The sequence below is a fragment of the Aythya ferina genome, assembly GCF_964211825.1.
Source record: "Aythya ferina genome assembly, chromosome: W".
NCBI lineage: Eukaryota > Metazoa > Chordata > Aves > Anseriformes > Anatidae > Aythya > Aythya ferina.
Window position 1 is genome coordinate 16802070 of NC_140313.1, and position 19237 is coordinate 16821306.

A 19237-nucleotide genomic window follows, 5' to 3' on the forward strand; every position below is an offset into this window, starting at 1 on the left:
CTGAAACCAGGTGCAAGAAGCATAGATTTCTGGTCTATCTTCTCAGGTAAAGAAGTCTGTGGTGCTCTGGACTTCAGAGAATTACAGCTCCAAAGAGATTTAAAGGGAGAAATGCTGGTCATACCTTGCAATGTATCCTGAAGGGCTTCAATTTGCTCTGTCAGCCTCTGATTACAGTTTTTCAGGTGGTAGTTTTCTAGCTCAAGCTCTCTCAACTTAAATGTTACCCACTCTTTGATCTTGGCAGCTTTCTCTTGAGCAATTTTGAGTTCCTCAGTCCTCAGCTGTTTCTTTTTTGCTAGCTGAGTCTGCAGTCTGTTAATCAGGTCTTCTTTTCCTTGCACTGTACCCATCAGCTCCTTCAGTGAAGGTCGATTTTCGCAAGCTGCTGCTGCACCTCTCATTGGTGAAGCATCCCGAGTGGATTTATTGCTGCCTGGCAGCAGCACAGATGCTGGCAGCACAGCTTCATCAAGATTTTCCAGTGCGGGGGGTGGGGAGGGCAGCCCCCACTCCCCATCAGCACTCTGCTCGGATAGTCCCTCAGTTATTTCTGCCGCTGATTGATTTATTGGAGAGGCCATACCCCGAACCGGGGTGGGTGGAGGAACCGATGATAAAGATCGTGACACCCACATTCCTGAGGTCTCAGGTTTCATACTCGGCAGTCTGTCAGTCCCAGACAGTACTGAGAAAGCTTGTGCCGCTGCCATAGCCAGCTGCCATTCGGTTTTCATACTGCACAGTGTGTTAAGCACTGCAAGCCAGGTCATACATAAATCTTTGTCAAACTTTCTGCTTGTGATGGTTGCATCCCGTAAATGATCTCCTACGAGCCGCCACTCATCTGGGCTAAAAATTAGAAGGATTTCCTTTAGAAAACCCTCCTTCTGGGCCCAGTGTACCAAGGATTTGATCTTTTTTACATTGTAAGATACGCCCCTCATAGAGAGAATGCTAGAGAGAAGCTGCACAGCCGCTTCCTCCATGGTTACGTCAGACGGGCTGCAGGGTCGTGATCTCCACCCCTCTGCTATGTGCCAACTCGCCACACGGTGGCGGTCGTCTGCCGTTGTGAACTGACGCCTCCGATCTCCCGTAGCAACTCGATCCCGGATGTCCCGCGTCTCACCGCGATTACTTCACTTCTCCGCGTCTCACCGCAATTCCTTTGTTCTCGCGTCTCACCGCAATCCGTATCAATCAATCAATCAATCTCTGCGTCTCACCACGATCTTTATCAGTCAATCGATCTCCGCGTCTCACTGTGTTCTCTGTATCAATCAATCAATCTTGATTAAGGAGGCATTGGGGAGGCATTGGGGAGGCAAGGACAATCCCCAGACATGGACTGTATATCTCGAAACAAGACACTGGAACTCATGATAAGGAAGCGGCAGACGGACAGAGAAACAAATGTAAGGACTATAAATCTCAAAACTGGACATTGGAATTCATTATAATGATACAACAAACGGAAGAATTAGCAACAACCAGCTCTTGCAATTAAGAAACATGCCAATTCAGCAGATTCCTGACCAAAGGTGAAAAGGACACTGTGAGGAAGACTCGGGGTCTTCCTCCCAAAGACCCCTGCCCACGTCCCAAAGACCCCTGCCCACAATTCTTGGAAGGCTCTACGCAGGCGCAAGGTGCCAAAAGGCTAATTAGCATGAGAAGCGAGGGAAGGCGGGGATAGGTAATGCATATGTATAGGTGCTTGTAGAATATTGATAGATTGATTGTATAAATTCAAGACTGCTTTCTGCTTTGGGTATGCACGATAGGTGGAGAGATCCCCCGTGCATCCAGCGCTGTTGAGGGATTTTTGAAACAGCAAGAATCCCATGGCTTGCTGTAGCTGAGCAAACCAAGCTATCAGGGCAACTATGAGAAGTTCCCATGACAGTGTTCCCACATCGCCCAATTGAGGAATTCAGCAAAATATTGTTGCCAGTAGCTGGCTTCAAGGACAAGGTCTATGTGACTGCTAATCACAAGGGGGTTGTCTTCTTGCAGGTGGGGTTGTTTTCTTGTAGTTGTTTGTCTGAGTGCTTTTGACCAATAATCTTGTGTGAAACACTGTCCGCCCCTGTTAAGTTCACTATAAAAGTTAGGCTATTCGGGCAATAAAATGGAGCATGATCTGACTCTACTGGTGTCTGTCGTGCTTTCGGCCGTGCTTCCTGCAACATATGGCGCTCGAACGGGCTGAGGCCGGGACATTGGAGCGGCGCCGGGAGACCCGAGGCCCACGGAAAGCCTACCACCACACGGAGAGAGCACTGACTGACGCTGCAGGGCTACGGCCAACTACGAGAGACAAGGACAGACCTGGCGGACGCCGGAACACCTGAGAGACGTTGAAACACTCTACACACCGATCTGAACAAAGGAATCACGGGGGGACGCGGGAAAAGGAATCGCGGAGGGACGCGGGAAACGGAGCTGCGGAAAACGCAGGAAATTGAAGTAATCGCGTGAAATTGAAGTAATCGCGGTGCGATGCGGGACATCCGAGATCGAGTTGCTACGGGAGACCAGAGGCGTCAGTGGACAACGGCAGCCGACCCTCACCGTGTGGCGAGTCGGCACAGAGCAGAGGGGCGGACATCAGGACCCTGCAGCCTGTCTGACGTAACCATGGAAGCAGCGGCGGCTGTGCTGCTTCTCTCTGGCATTCTTTGTATAAGAGGGTTATCTTGCACTGCAAAAAAGACTATTTCTCCCCAGATCGGTGTTATAACTATGTTTCTGGATAACATTCCGTGGGGTTGCCACATTCTATGGATTACTAATGACGACTTAGCTCTATTGCGGGGCAGGAGTGCAGAGACGCAGATTACACTGCCAAATGACCACCAGCAGGCTCTTTCACAAACAGCTTCTAAGGTTGCAGCTGGCACTGCCTGCAGCCGTATAGTGGACGTTACACTCTCTTTCCTAACTAGTAATCATGTGTTTCATCCATTTGTGGTGAATGGTCAGTGGCAAAAAGAAAAAGGGGAGAGTAAGGGGCGACAAAGACAGAAACGGTACCAGGAGGATGCCACTGACACTAACAGCACGGGTAATAGGAGTAGTATAAGTGACACGGGTGTGGGGCGGTGGCGGGCGCTGCCGCGCTGCGGGGCACTCTGCCTGCTGCTCGCCCTCGCTGGCCTGTGCACTGCTGCCGACAGTGTTAGAGCAAAATGTGAAGACTGCTTAGATGGCAGTGATGAGAGTGCTTGTGTGAAGAAGACGTGTGCTGAATCTGACTTTGTGTGCAACAGTGGTCAGTGTGTGCCAAATAGATGGCAGTGTGATGGGGATCCGGACTGTGAAAATGGGTCTGATGAGAGTGCTGAGCTGTGTCATACGAGAACATGCCGGGTAAATGAAATCAGCTGTGATCCTCAGTCAACCCAGTGTATCCCAGTGTCCTGGAAATGTGATGGTGAAAAGGACTGCAACAGTGGAGAAGATGAAGAGAATTGTGGCATTGTGACTTGTAGTGCAGCAGAATTCACATGCAGTAGTGGGCAATGTATTTCCAAAAGCTTTGTCTGCAATGTTCAAGATGACTGCAGTGATGGTAGTGATGAGCTGGAGTGTGCACCTCCTACCTGTGGTGTTCATGAGTTTCAGTGCCAGAGTTCTACCTGCATCCCTATCAGCTGGGTGTGTGTTGATGATGATGACTGCTCCGACCACTCGGATGAATCTTTGGAGCAGTGTGGCCACCAGCCTGCACCTCCAGTGAAGTGTTCTACGAGTGAGGTGCAGTGCGGCTCAGGTGAATGTATCCACAAGAAGTGGTGATGTGATGGAGATCCTGATTGCAAGGATGGAAGTGATGAAATTAACTGCCCTTCTCGGACCTGCAGGCCAGACCAGTTCAGATGTGAAGATGGGAACTGTGTCCATGGGAGTAGGCAGTGCAGTGGTGTGAGAGACTGTCTGGATGGCACTGATGAAGCAAACTGTAACAATGTTATTCAGTGCTCTGGACCTGGCAAATTCAAGTGCAGAAGTAGAGAATGCATAGATATCAATAAAGTGTGTAACCAGCAGAGAGACTGCAAGGACTGGGGTGATGAGCCCTTGGAGGAATGCATCATAAATGAATGTGACTGTCCAGCTGGGTTTGAGTTTATAGACAAGAGAAACTGTGGAGACATTGATGAATGTCAAAACCTTGGTATCTGTAGTCAAATGTGTATCAACCTGAAAGGTGGCTACAAAAGTGAACGTAGCCGTGGATATCAGATGATTCCTGCTACAGGAACCTGGAAAAGGCCATACTGGTACAAAGACACAAATAACACCTGTGATTGCAATGACGCTGCTAAGCAGGGTTTAGGGGTTTATAGCATGGAGACAAGGGGTAACAACTACAGTGTTTGGAACAATTGTACAGCTTTGGCCTTACCTCCTGATGTTTTTCTGATTTGTGGGGATGGGGCCTGGCAAGGTATCCCTGCAAATGCTATCAGATGTCCATGTTACATAGATAAACTCATTGTATTTGCTCCTAGCTTGTTACAGTTGCGTGAGATCACCAGACATAAATGGACATTGCTTGCATTGGATTGCAATGATAATGTTGAATTGTGTGGGGTTGCAGCTAGAGCGGCATTAGCAATTTCAGTGCCTGGAGTGGCATCTGCGGCCACACGTAACAACTTAGAAAAATTGGTATGCTGGGCCGAGAGGCAAGCCTATGCCACGACAGAGATACTTGAGGAGATGTTACCAGATCAAAATAGTCTGCGACATCTGCTTTTACAGGATCAAGCTGCTATTGACATCTTGCTTTTGGCTCAAAGGCATGGGTGTGAGGACTTTAAGGGAATGTACTGTTTAAACCTTTCTGATCATAATGAGTCAATTCACAAATCCATTACTTTCCTGAAAGAGCACATGAGAAAGATTCAATATGGTATCAATCCTTTCAATCAATGGTTCACTGATTTGTTTGAAACAATGCATAGATGGTTACTGGGATTAATCAAAGAGGGATTAAGGATTCTGTTTGCTGTGGTGTCAATCATCATTGCATGTGGTATTGTGATAAATGTGGTTAAAGGGTTACTTGCAAAAATGTTATATTGGGCATGGTTTGCTCAAAAAAGTAAAAAAAAAAAAAAGGGGGGGGAATTGTTGAGGGATTTTTGAAACAGCAAGAATCCCATGGCTTGCTGTAGCTGAGCAAACCAAGCTACCAGGGCAACTATGAGAAGTTCCCATGACAGTGTTCCCACATCGCCCAATTGAGGAATTCAGCAAAATATTGTTGCCAGTAGCTGGCTTCAAGGACAAGGTCTATGTGACTGCTAATCACAAGGGGGTTGTCTTCTTGCAGGTGGGGTTGTTTTCTTGTAGTTGTTTGTCTGAGTGCTTTTGACCAATAATCTTGTGTGAAACACTGTCCGCCCCTGTTAAGTTCACTATAAAAGTTAGGCTATTCGGGCAATAAAATGGAGCATGATCTGACTCTACTGGTGTCTGTCGTGCTTTCGGCCGTGCTTCCTGCAACACAGCGCTGCAATAAAGAATATACCACTTAAAGGAATTTCGGCTTTGATCTTTGAATCAATCTGGCGACCCAGATGGGACAACCTCTCTGCCGGACCGCAGGACCCGCTGGGAACAGGACTCCCTAGGGTACCCCTGATATAGTATAAACTCACTTTAGGATAGAATAAAGCTTGTGGTTTGATATTGTATAAACTTACTTTAGGATAGAATAAAACTTGTGGAATGATATTGTATAAACTTACTTTAGGATAGAATAGAACTTGTGATTAAAAGTTAGCAAGGACAAAGTAAACAACATCTTGTTATCTGTAGACCTTCTGTTACGTTTAAGCATTTTGTTATTTGAAAACACCCCATTATCCATTAACACTCAGTCAGGCTGAGACTTGAGATAACTTGAGTCAACTGTCTGTTATGTCTTGTTAACTGAGACATCCTGTTATCCGCCGACCCCCAGTTAAACCGAAAGACAACTCAGCATTTTTACAGCCTGGAAAACAACTGATTAAGAAAGTGCATTACGAGGAAGACCTACAGCCTTCCTCCCAAAGACCACTGCCCACATCCTGGAGACCCTGGCCCACAATTCTTGGAAGGCTTTGCACAAGCGCAAGGACTGATAAGCTAATTAGCATACGAAGCGAGGGTAGGCGGGGTTAGGTAATGAATATGTATAGGCACTAATAGAATATTCATTGTTTCGCTGTATAAATATGAGATAGTTTGTCACTTCAAACATGCACGATAGGCGGAAGGATCCCCCGTGCATCCAGCGCTGCAATAAAGAATATACCACTTAAAGAAATTTCGGCTTTGATCTTTAAATCACCCCCGGGATTTCCCGGAGGGACTCCTCGACTCACTGGATCACTGCGGAGGCAGACAAGGACCCCATCATTGTAATTGAGTATATTCTTTATTCTGGTTTGTTTTTCTGGTAGACTGGTCATCTGGAACTGTCTGTAAGTCAGAAGGTGATCTTCTGCGAGGCAGTGTTTGGTATATACTTTGTGGTTAGCACCATAAGTATATGTTTGGGGACCTTAAGGAAGGAGCTCGCTTTAAGGTCCATCTGGAATTGTGTTGCCTATTTCGGTTTTCTGATTTATGGAATGTGGTATTTAACTCTGGTTATTGTTACTGTGATTTTGGCTATATTCTTGGTGATAATAGTAGGTTCGTGGCGTTGTTATAAGAAAGATATCGTTACGGTGTTACATATTTTGGTTTTCTGACTTATCGCATGTGGAATTTGACTCTGATTATTGTTATTGTGATTTTGGCAATATTCCTGGTAACAGTAATAGTTTCGTGACATCGCTATTGAAAGATACCTGCGTGCCCACATTTTTGTAAGTGATACGTGTATTCTGAAAGTGTGAACTGGAAAATGGGGGGGCAAACAAGCAGTGAAATTTTAAAGAAAAGTGCGTTAGGATGTGTTTTGAGTCACTGGAAGGATATTGGAGGATCTGCCGGTGGAAGTGTGAACAGGAAAACATTGATAAAATATTGTAATCAATGGTGGCCGCTTTATAAGCTGGAATGTGGAGAAAAGTGGCCCCTAAATGGAACTTTAAACTATAATATTTTGCTACAGTTAATGTTGTTTTGTTTTTTTTTTTTTTTTTTTTGAATCTTTGATTGATCTTTGAATCAATCTCCGCATCTCACCGCAATCTCTGTATCAATCAATCAATCTCCTCATCTCACCGCGATTCCTTTGTTCCCGTGTCTCACCGCGATCATCTGTGTCCAGGTCGGTGCTTGGAGTTTCTCAGCGTCTCTCAGGGCTTCTCCGGGTCTCTGAAGTCTCTGAGCTTCTCTCAGCATCTGTCAGGTCTCTCAGCATCTCTCAGTGTCTGCAGGTCTCAGCCTGTTCGGGTCTCAGCCTGTTCAGGCGCCATATGTTGCAGGAAGAATGGCCAAAAACACAACAGACACTAGTATGGTCAGATCATGCTCTCCCATTATTACCCGAATAGCCTAGCGTTTATAGTGAACTTAATAGGGGTGGATAGTGTCTCACACAAGATTATTGGTCAAAAGCACTCAGACAAACAACTGCACGAAAACAACCCCACCTGCAAGAAAACAACCCCCTTGTGATTAGCAGTCACATAGACCTTGTCCTTGAAGCCAGCTGCTGGCAACAATATTTTTCTAAATTCCTCAATCGGGCAATGTGGGAACACTGTCATGGGAACTTCTCATAGTTGCCCTGGTAGCTTGGTTTGCTCAGCTACAGCAAACCGTGGGATCTTTGCTGTTTCAAAAATCCCTCAACACTTCTAATGTTATTTCCTAGCCATTCCATAGTAAGTTACCCACCCTTGATGGCAAGGCTGTTGGGGAAGGAAGAAATGCCACTTCCCCCACACACACTGGGAGACTTAACTGTAGCATGCTTAACTGTAGCATGAGGATGCTCAAGGCATCTTTGGGAGCACACAGAGAACCAGCCCAGGCTGCATGTTCAGGACACCCTATTTAACGAGTGGTGTGCTGGGAAGAAGCACATTCGAGGTGCTAAAGTCACCTTTCAGACAAAACGGGACCTACATAGAAGCTGCCCCAGTTGGATCCACCTCTAAGCTTTCCCGAGCATCGCACTTTGCTTTCTCCTGGTGCAGCAGAGAAGGACGCCAGGTACAAGGCAGAAAAACAAACAAACAAACAAAAAAACACTAAAAACCTCTTACCAAATGAGCTAAAATGATGGGGGCCAGGGGTGAGAAAAGATATTTACTATGTCTCATTCAAACTTTGCTCCATATGCTCCATATGCTTCCTTTTTCTGTTGTTTTACTTAAAGAAATGTACCAAGAAAGCTCCAGCTCACTTTTGTTCTTTTGGTGAATAACAGCTGGGAGAAGAACAATGGGGTTTATTGGTGCATAAAGAACTACCGGGAAAGCAACCAAGCACCAGGAAAGCAACCAAGCTATTGGTGAGGACCATTAGTTACAACTGTCAACAGAATTTATACTGGTTTAGATTCTTCAAGCATTCAGCAGAAGTTTACTCCAAAGCATTCAGCAGGAGCTTCTGAGAGAAGGAGTTTGGAGAATCTTATCAAGTAGAGATAGAGCGCTGACAGTATTAAACTAGTGGATGCTGCTTAGTGTCTTTGCTAACTATGGTGCAAATTAACTAAAGCAAAAAGCCTTGGGCCCCTTACCAAGGTCAGTCTCCTAATAAGAGTGTGAGCTTGTCTTAAGAAACTGGTAGAAACTGGTCCTGCGGATGGGCAAGAGCCAAGGAGCAACTGAGTCTGCGCAAAGACAAGAGGTCAACTAGTGGTGACGAGGAAGGGTCACCAACCTTCATCCCCACGACCCCCGACAACCACAACCAGAATACACTGCACAAGCGCAGATGAGAGGAGCTTATGGAAATGACTCCTTGGAACTAATTTTAATATGAAGCAGGGACAGGTCATGAATATGTATAGGAGCATTGTGAAGCTTCATGCATATGTAACTCGTTACTGCATATAACCAAGGCAAGTTGCCGTGTTGGGTGCACACACGACTTTGGCGGGACTACCCCCCCCCCCCCCCCCCCCCCCCCCCCCCCCGTGCTGCCCAGTGCTGAATAAACATACCTACTTTACAATCTTACTGATTGTGGAGTCTGTTTTCCGCAAGTCACTTCCCCCAAAGCATTCAGTAGGAGCTTCCCCCTAAGCAGGAGGTTCTCTCCAAAAGGCTGAGGCCAGAAGCCACCAGAGCACCAAGAGCAACTTGCTGCAGACCAAGAAGTTGGAACTGGGCTCTTTGAGCTTTGATCTTTTTTCATAGGCTGCTAAAACCTATATTATCAACAACTGATAATGGGAATTATCCCATCACTTAAGGATACCTTTTCCTTAGTTCATTCTTAATGTCTTTCCTATTTTGCACTTATCACCATAAAATACAGATACCCTGTAACCAGGTATAATGCAAAGAAATCCCACGTCCCAAAGAAATATTTGATCTAGCCTCCTTCCCAAGGCAGACACAGTGATGCCTCTTGCTCCAGGAAAGGTTATTTTTCAATATATGCAGGTCTACACGGTCTACACTGTTATAAGTGAGACCACGCAAATTTTCTGGTCTATCAAAAGTGTTTTATTAATTAATTAAGTAAGTAAGCAGGCACAAGCAAAACAGCGCTGGGTGGCTGGGGAGTCTCCGCTCCACCACGGCACGCAACTTCCCTTTCCAGTGTCGCTGTTTTATAGCATTCAAGTTCCAGCTTGTCGAGACTTGTTCTGAGGCTGCGCAGTCAGTTGTTGGGGGTCGTTATTCTTCCTCTGGTGATGCGTTGTGCTCGTGTTCAGGTGGGGGAAGTGAAGTGGCAAAACAGGATATCTTGCAGTGGGTGGTTGGTATCTCACAGAATCTTTGTTTTAACAAGGATGTTTACCCAACCCCCCTTCCCCATTTGTCTACTTGCTTAATCCCCATGTCACAATGCCGTGAGTTGTGAAACCTTATCTCCTCAGTAGATTCTTCAAATTCTCAGGGACAATGAACAAACCCCCTACTAATTTATCACAATCCCTCCTTTTTCTTTTTCTAACATATTTTGTTCATTGAATTTCTGAAGCATTTGCTTGCTTAGCACTAAAGTCTCAGAGTCATCTTCCTCCTGCTCCAGAGATTCGTATTTCGCACGCACAAGCATAAGATGAGCTGCCTCTAATCGGCTTTTCACAATTGCGATTACTCGATTGAATATACATGGTCCAAAAGTCAGTGCTAATATAAGTAACAACAAGGGCCCCGCTATGGTTGATAGCAGGGTAGTAAGCCAAGGTGAGTAATTAAACCAGGATTCGTACCAATTCTGGCGGGCTTCATTTTCCCTTTTTCGTTTTTCTAACCCTTCCCGTAATTTGGTCATTGTGTCTCTCACTACTCCAGTGTGATCAGCATATACACAACATTCCTCTTTCAGGGCTGCACACAGCCCACCCTGTTGTAAAAAATACCAAATCTAATCCCCTACGATTTTGTAACACTACCTCTGAAAGCGACCTGATAGATTTTCCAGGGCCGAGATGGATTGTTCAATTTGGGTCAGGTCCTCGTCCACAGCAATGCGTAAGGAAGTAAATTCTTGATTTTGTTTAACCAATGAGGCTACCCTGGTCCCCACTCCAGCTCCTCCCAGGATTAGGGTGGCCAAAGTTAGAGCCGTGAACGGTTCCCGTCTTTCCAGATGATGACTTGCCACTGTGTGCTGGGTGTACATGTAATCCTCAAGGTGGTATAGAATCCTTGGTATAATTATCACCTGTTATACAAAAATCACGAGATGCATTAAAGAGTTTTAGTGATAGACAAGGAGTTATGCCCACTGATGAACAAACCCACCTAGCGTTGTTGGCTGGGATTAACCACTCAGCTGATTGTTTTCTATTCTCCGTGATATTACATAGGTGACACTTCCCACTAGGAACTGTACACACCTACCACCTCCAGTGACTTGTGTTAGTGTTACCCTTATGTCTTTTCCCCAACTGCAATGTAGAGGGTTGTTCTCGTTTGCGCGGGTGGGCTCCCCAGGATCCCCGATAGCATCATAATATGAAGGCCTTATACTAAAGCATAATCAACAGTGTTTTGTTACATTTGGGTTTGTTTTGTTTAATAATTGGTAGCTGGCATTCATGCCCCCCCCCCCCATATGTTATTATCAGCTATGTTATCATTCTCGGCTTTACCTGAGCTTGTAGGGCTGCTGAGGGTTGGCACTGTAGTATTTTCCGCAGGCTGGATTCCCTGGACATTTTCTGACAATACCTCATTTGGTCCTACTGCCTGGGGCCTATCAGCATCCTCCTTTTTTATTAGTATGAGTCCTCCCCTATCTGTTCCGTGTTCGTAAAATCTGACATTTTTCCTAATACCCAGCACTGACACCAGGTCACATAATGTGATGCAGAAACTGGGAACACCCGCTGTTGTTGTTTGCTGGATGACGAATTGATCCTTCCATCTGATCAAGCTCCATTTAAAAGGCTGGTGGGGATGCGCAGACCCATAGCTGACCAAAACAATGATACTGACTCCCATGTATCGTAGGAGGTGGTCGGAGCCCATCTCTCCAGGGTGTTTTTAAATTGTCGGTCCCTCAGTCCCCCACCGTTTTCACTTCTCTGCCTCGCTTGTCAGTTCGGTTGCAGTGAACTACAAGGTATCGGTTCTTCTTGGCAGTAGCAGTGTTCTTCAGGGGAACCTACTAGGGAGCCTTCGAAATAGGGCCTCCTCCCCTTCCCACGATACACAGATGATACACAATACTTATCGAGTCCGTCTTAGTGTCAGCTTCAAGTCGTCAGGGCCTGGAGCTGCCTCCCATTTACCTTCCCGGATTGGTCCTTTCACATGGCTGGCATGCGTCCATCCTTTCTCTGCAGTTCAAATAGCCGTTTCTGTGGTAAGCAAAACAACATAGGGGCCTTCCCCATCGTGGTGTTAAAATAAGTCTCTTTCCAAGTCTTAATTAGAATTGAGGGTGATCAAGTGGCAATTCCAAGTCATAGGGCATACCATATAGCATTTCAAAAGGAGAAATTCCTACATCAGTTCTGGGCTGCGTCCATATGTTTAACAGTGCAAGGGGTAAGCATTTTACCCAAGAAGCCTTAGTTTCCAGCATAAGTTTTGTTAGTTGTTTCTTAATTTCACCATTCATTCGCTCTACCTTTCCAGAAGAGGAGGGGTGCCAGGGGCTGTGAAAATCCCACTCAATCTCTAAGGTCTGCTTTAATCCTTGCAGTAAAGCTTTACACCCATTCAGTCACGTGGTCAATTAGGACAAACAAGTAACTCAGTAAAGTCTACCTGTATACTTTGGAAAGGTCAAAGCCCTGGCTCCCGTCCCCCTCTAGATGGGTCACAGAAGACCTTTTTATTTACCTTTTGACATCTAGTACATCCTCTGCATGTGTGCTTCCCTAAAGTGTATATTCCTACACAGACATGCTTTCTTAGAACAACATCACACATTGCTTGCACCTCCCAATGACTCTTTTGATGTAAAACAGTTAATATTTGCCTCGTTATCACTTTATTCAGCATTTCTCTCCCATCAGGGAGTATCCATTTTCCTTCAGACTTCATGGCTCCTGATTCCTTAAAAAAAAATCTTTCTTTTAAAACTTTTTAGTTCTTTCTTAATTTTCAACAATTCCCTGGATGCACATACACTACTGACTGCTTCTCATTGCACAGCTGTGGGTTAACTTAAAGGAAAAGTTGATGTCTGCATGCATGGCCCATATTTAGAAATTCTTTTGGTTACCATCATGCCTCATGAGGATGAAGGTAAAAAGATGCTGAGCCCAGGGCTCCAGCCAGCCCTAAGGGCTCAGCAGTGCAGACAGAGTGGCAAGTCACTGCTTCAGCTTTAGCACTGCAGGATTTTCTTTTTTGTGTGTATGTGCTTGGCAGTAGAGTAGGATCTTCCCCCATCCTCTGGATAGTTTCTTGAAAACGTTCCCTGCAGTCCAGTATGCCATATGCATACAATAAATATATACACACAACACATCTCCTTTGGAAAATTAATGTATTCTGTGTTGGGTCTGTCTGGGATGGTGTCCTGGTTTCAGTTAGGACGGAGTTAATATTCCTCCTAGTAGCTGGTAGGGTGCTATGTTTTGGCTTAGGTGCTGGTAATATGCTGATGGTTTAATTGTTGCAGAACAGTGTTTACACCAAGCCAAAGATGTTTCAACTTCTTGCTCTGTCCTGACAACAGGCAGGCTGGGGGTGCAGCAAGAGCTGGGAGGGGACAGACCCAGGACAGCTGACCCGAACTAGCCAAAGGGGTATTCCATACCATCTGATGTCATGCTAAACAATATATAGGGGTGGCTAGCCGGGGTGGGGGGGCTGGACTGCTCGGGGTTAGGCTGGGCATCGGTCAGCGGGTGGTGAGCAATTGCATTGTGCATCACTTGTTTCGTACACATTATTATTGTTACTATTATCATCATTATTAATTTTATTATTATTGTTATTATTATTTTCCTGTCTTAATAAACTGTCTTTATCTCAACTCACGGGCTTCACTTTCCCGTTTCTCTCTCCCATCCCAGAGAGGAAGGGGGAGGGTGAGGCTGTGTGGTGTTTAGCTGCCGACGGGGTTAAACCTCAACAGATGGAGTCACGTTTCCATGCAGCAGCCCACACAGTGCTGTGCTCTGCACTCGTAGCTGGAACAGCACTGGTATCACTCCAGTGTTGTGTCTATTGCTGCACAGTGCTGGCACAGCATCAGGACTCCTTCCAAGCCCCCAAGAGCCAGCAGGCTGGGGGTGGGCAAGTGATGGGGAGGGGATATCGCCAGGGCAGCTGACCTAACCCAACCAAAGGGATGTTCCATAACACCTGATGTCACACTCAGCAAAAAAAAGGGGGGGCTCTCGTGGGGGAGGGGGCTGTCCTCCTGAACAACCACTATGCGTTTTGAGGCCCTGCTTCCCAGGATGTGGCCAAACATCGCTCATTGACGGGAAGTAGAGATTTTTTTTTTTTTTTTCCCTTCTCTCTGTGCTTCCATACGACCTTATTGTTTCTTTTGCTTCTTTTTCTCCCTGTTATAAATGAGGTCTCAACTCAATCTGAATTTTGTAATATTTATAAAACAAATATTTCTATTAGGTATAAAAAGCAAGTAAACAGCGCTGGGTGTGCGGGGAGTCTACGCTCCACCAACACGCACACACAAACATCAAACATTCTAAATATACAGAACATTGCTTTGCATACTAAATGCAAGTATGCCTATACATATTCACGATCAGGAAAGGTAACAAACAATCCTTTAAGTTCCATAACTTAACAGTCTCCATTTTCCATTCCTTTTCTTGATTACATACAAGCCTGGGTCAAAAGGCACATCCAGGTCAACAGAGGGCGTAACAGCAAAGACCTTCGATGGCTGTAGCAGCAGAGGAGCCGATGGGATAGCATTCGGATCAGTAAAGGAGCCTGCAGCTCCCTCCCTATCTGGCAAACCACACGTTTCTGATTGTGGTCCCAAATGGCTCTTTAAGGCCTCAGAGATTGCTCGCCAGGTGCCGAGCAATCCCACTGCAACCTTGTCATTTTTAGTTGCAGAGTCCCACACCTTCACCTCAATTTGTTCCCATATTTCAGGCTCATAAACTGTCTGATTGTTAATAAGGACAATAAGCTGTAAGGTTACCAGGACACTCTTTGTTCCTAAGGGTGTATGATTCCCCATAATGCGCAGATGCTTACCAGTGAGAGGCAGTTGTGTGCGCAGGTCCGCTTCTCTCAGCTCGAGCTTCTCTCCAGCTCCAGTTTGGGTCACCTGTCGTGGGTCTGTCCCCTCCCAGCTCTTACTGCACCCCCAGCCTGCCTGTTGGCAGGACAGAGCAAAAGGCTGAGATGTCCTTGGCTTGGTATAAGCACTGCTCTGCAACAATTAAAACATCGGGGTGTTATCAGCACTCTTCTCATCCTAAGCCAAAACACAGCATTCCACCAGCTACTAGGAAGAAAATTAATTCTGTTCTAACTGAAACCAGGACATCTATCCACCCCTTATTCCATACCATTTATGTCATGCTCAGGTTACACTCTTTTCCATACATTCTAATTAGTCACCTATAGTAGTCATGGTAGTGATAACATACAGTATTATATAGTAATTAACATGGTACAATTCAGTTCATGGGCTATTCTCACCCAGTATTAAATCTCCTTGAGGTACACACCGGACCTCTCCGTTCTTTTGCATTACCCACCAAGTGTATCCAGGTCCCTGAGCAAAAACAATTCCACGAATAGGTTTGCCTTTTTCTGAGGCAGGAGTAGCCCAGACTGTTTTACCCAGCATATTTCTTACATGCACTACAGGAACTTTATCCCCTTCTACAGTACGTAACAGGTTTGATTGGGCAGGTCCAGCTCGGTTGGCAGATCCCCTAGTATTGACTAACCAGGTGGCCTTTGCCAAATGCGTATCCCAGTTTTTGAATGTCCCAGCGCCCATTGCTTTCAATGTAGTCTTTAACAGTCCATTGTATCGTTCAACTTTTCCGGAGGCTGGTGCATGATAGGGGATGTGATACACCCACTCGATGCCATGCTCTTTGGCCCAAGTGTCTATAAGGTTATTTCGGAAATGAGTCCCATTGTCTGACTCTATTCTTTCTGGGGTGCCATGTCGCCATAGGACTTGCTTTTCAAGGCCCAGGATAGTGTTCCGGGCGGTGGCATGAGGCACAGGATATGTTTCCAGCCATCCGGTGGTTGCTTCCACCATTGTAAGTACATGGCGCTTGCCATTGCGAGTTTGAGGGAGTGTGATGTAATCAATATGCCAGGCCTCTCCATATTTATATTTCAGCCATCGTCCTCCATACCAAAGAGGCTTTGACCGTTTGGCTTGCTTGATTGCAGCACATGTTTCACAGTCATGAATAACCTGTGCTATAGCGTCCATGGTCAGGTCCACCCCTCGATCACGAGCCCATCTGTATGTTGCATCTCTACCTTGATGGCCTGAGGTGTCATGGGTCCATCGGGCTATAAATAATTCACCTTTATGCTGCCAATCCAGGTCCACCTGAGCTACTTCAGTCTTAGCAGCCTGATCCACCTGCTGGTTGTTTTGATGTTCTTCAGTAGCCCGATTCTTGGGCACATGAGCATCTATGTGACGTACTTTCACAGCCAGGTTCTCTACCCGAGCAGCAATATCTTGCCACAATGGAGCAGCCCAGATGGGTTTGCCCCTACGCCGCCAGTTGTTTTGCTTCCATTGCTGTAACCATCCCCACATGGCATTTGCTACCATCCATGAATCGGTGTAGAGATAGAGAACTGGCCATTTTTCTCATTCAGCAATGTCTAAAGCCAGCTGAATGGCTTTCACTTCTGCAAACTGACTCGAGTCACCTTCTCCCTCAGCAGCTTCTGCAACTCGTTGTGTAGGACTCCATACAGCAGCCTTCCATCTCCGATGCTTCCCCACAACACGACAGGACCCATCAGTGAACAAGGCATATTTCTTCTCATTCTCTGGTAACTGGTTGTACAGTGGGGATTCTTCAGCACGACCCACCTCCTCCTCTGATGATATCCTAAAGTATTTGCCTTCTGGCCAGTCCATAATCACTTCCAAGATTCCTGGGCGACTGGGGTTTCCTATTCGAGCCCGCTGAGTAATCAGTGCAACCCACTTGCTCCATGTAGCATCAGTTGCATGATGCGTAGAAGAGACCCTTCCCTTGAACATCCAGCCTAGTACCGGCAATCGGGGTGCTAAGAGGAGTTGCGCTTCAGTACCGACCACCTCCGAAGCAGATCGAACTCCTTCATATACTGCCAAAATCTCCTTTTCGGTTGGAGTATAGCGGGCCTCAGATCCTCTGTATCCCCGACTCCAAAACCCCAGGGGCCGACCTCGAGTTTCCCCAGGTTCTTTCTGCCAGAGGCTCCAGGTGGGGCTGTTCTCCCCGGCTGCGGTGTAGAGCACATTCTTTACATCTGGTCCTGTTCGAACTGGCCCAAGGGCTACTGCATGGACTATTTCCTGCTTGATTTGTTCAAAGGCTTGTCGTTGCTCAGGGCCCCATTCAAATTCATTCTTCTTACGGGTTGCTTGGTAGAGCGGGTTTACAATCAGACTGTAATTTGGGATGTGCATTCTCCAAAACCCCACAACACCTAGGAAAGTCTGTGTTTCTTTTTTGTTAGTTGGTGGAGACATAGCTGTTATTTTGTTGATCACATCCATTGGGATTTGACGACGTCCATCTTGCCATTTTATTCCTAAAAACTGGATCTCTCGTGCAGGTCCTTTGACTTTATTTTGTTTTATGGCAAAACCGGCTTTCAGAAGGATTTGGACTATTTTCTTCCCTTTCTCGAAAACTCCCCCTGCTGTGTCACCCCACACAATAATGTCATCGATGTACTGCAGGTGTTCAGGAGCTTCCCCCTGCTCCAGCGCAGACTGGATCAGTCCATGGCAAATGGTAGGGCTGTGTTTCCACCCCTGGGGCAGCCGATTCCAAGTATATTGGACTCCCCTCCAAGTGAAAGGAAATTGTGGCCTGCACTCTGCTGCTAGAGGGATGGAGAAAAATGCATTAGCGATATCAATTGTGGTGTACCACTTGGCTGCCTTCGATTCAAGTTCATACTGAAGTTCCAGCATGTCCGGCACTGCAGCACTCAGTGGTGGCGTCACTTCGTTCAGGCCACGATAGTCCAATGTTAGTCTCCACTCACCATTAGACTTTCGCACTGGCCATATGGGACTATTGAAAGGTGAATGAGTCTTGCTGATCACTCCTTGGCTCTCCAGTTGACGAATTAGCTTATGGATGGGAATCAGGGAGTCTCGGTTAGTGCGATATTGCCGCCGGTGCACAGTTGTGGTAGTGATTGGCACTTGCTGTTCTTTGACCCTCAGCAACCCCACAACAGAGGGGTTCTCTGAGAGACCAGGCAAGATAGATAATCGTTTAATGCCCTCTGTCTCTAAGGCAGCTATATCAAAAGCCCACCGGAACCCTTTTGGGTCCTTGAAATATCCTCTTCTAAGATAGTCTATGCCAAGGATACAGGGAGCATCCGGGCCAGTCACAATGCGGTGCTTTTCCCACTCATTCCCAGTCAGACTCACTTCAGCCTCCAATACAGTCAACTGCTGAGATCCCCCTGTCACTCCATAAATACAGATGGGCTCTGGCCCTTTATAGCTCGATGGCATTACAGTACATTGTGCACCGGTGTCTACTAAAGCCTTATACTTCTGTGCGTCTGACGTGCCAGGCCATCGAATCCACACAGTCCAATAAACTCGATTGTCCCTTTCCTCCCCCTGGCTGGAGGCAGGGCCTCCCTAATCCTGGTCATAATCTTCTTCGTTTCTGTGTTTGAAGGACTGTCTGCTGGAAGTTGGAGCAGCAAACGTTTCAGAGAAGCCCTTTTTCTTGATTGTTTTCTTTTGCAACTCATGTACCCGTGCCTCTAGGGTCGCGGTAGATTTTCCATCCCATTTTCTCATGTCCTCTCCATGGTCTCGTAAGTAAAACCACAGGGTGGCACGGGGTGAGTACCCACCATATCGTCTTCCTTGTGTAGATAAACGCCTACCCCTGATAGCTGAGACACTGCTTTGTACAGGTGCAGGAGAATAATCTCTCTTCAAGTTGGTGAAACTTTTCAGAAAGTTTCTCCCAAGTGTTCTCTTTTGGTCGGTGGACACTGGTTGGTTCAGGCGGGGAAGAAGATAGATTCTCTTTAAGTTGGTGGAACTCTTCAGAAAGTTTCTCCACAGCTGAGACGCAGGCCTGTAAGGAAGAGGAGAGACTTTCTTCGTACTGCCGGAGTTGTTTAGCCACTTCATCCACTGTGGGTTCCTCATCCTCTTTCCAGGCCATTATTGCCAATGAGCTGGCATATGATGAAGGTGCACTCCGTACAAAGTTCCGCCACATGGGTCGTGTACACCTGATTTCATCTGGATCTTTGGATGTTTGTCTGAGGTCTGGATCCTCATAAATCACTTCCCGTACGGCTAATTCCCTCAGGTACTGGATTCCCTTCTCCATAGTGGTCCACTTGCCTGGTAGACATACAAGTTCTTCCTTGAAGGGATACCTTTCCCTCACAGCTGACAGGAGACGCCTCCAGAGGCTGTGAGATTGTGCTCCATCTGCAATTGCTTT

The 19237-nt window shown here is 46.4% G+C and overlaps 2 long non-coding RNA genes and 1 pseudogene across 3 annotated transcripts in view; 2 read left to right on the top strand and 1 right to left on the bottom strand.

The window, feature by feature from the left end:
- Positions 1–19237, bottom strand: part of LOC311426393 — a 569271-nt gene that overhangs the window by 319241 nt on the left and 230793 nt on the right. The window lies entirely within an intron of this gene.
- Positions 953–5478, top strand: LOC311426417. Its single transcript, XR_014686732.1, has 2 exons — positions 953–1857; positions 5190–5478. It is a non-coding gene; the product is annotated as an uncharacterized lncRNA (long non-coding RNA).
- On the top strand, positions 2196–5478 carry LOC311426487 (very low-density lipoprotein receptor pseudogene; annotated as a pseudogene). Its single transcript has 2 exons — positions 2196–2297; positions 3046–5478. The product of its transcript is annotated as a very low-density lipoprotein receptor pseudogene (transcript).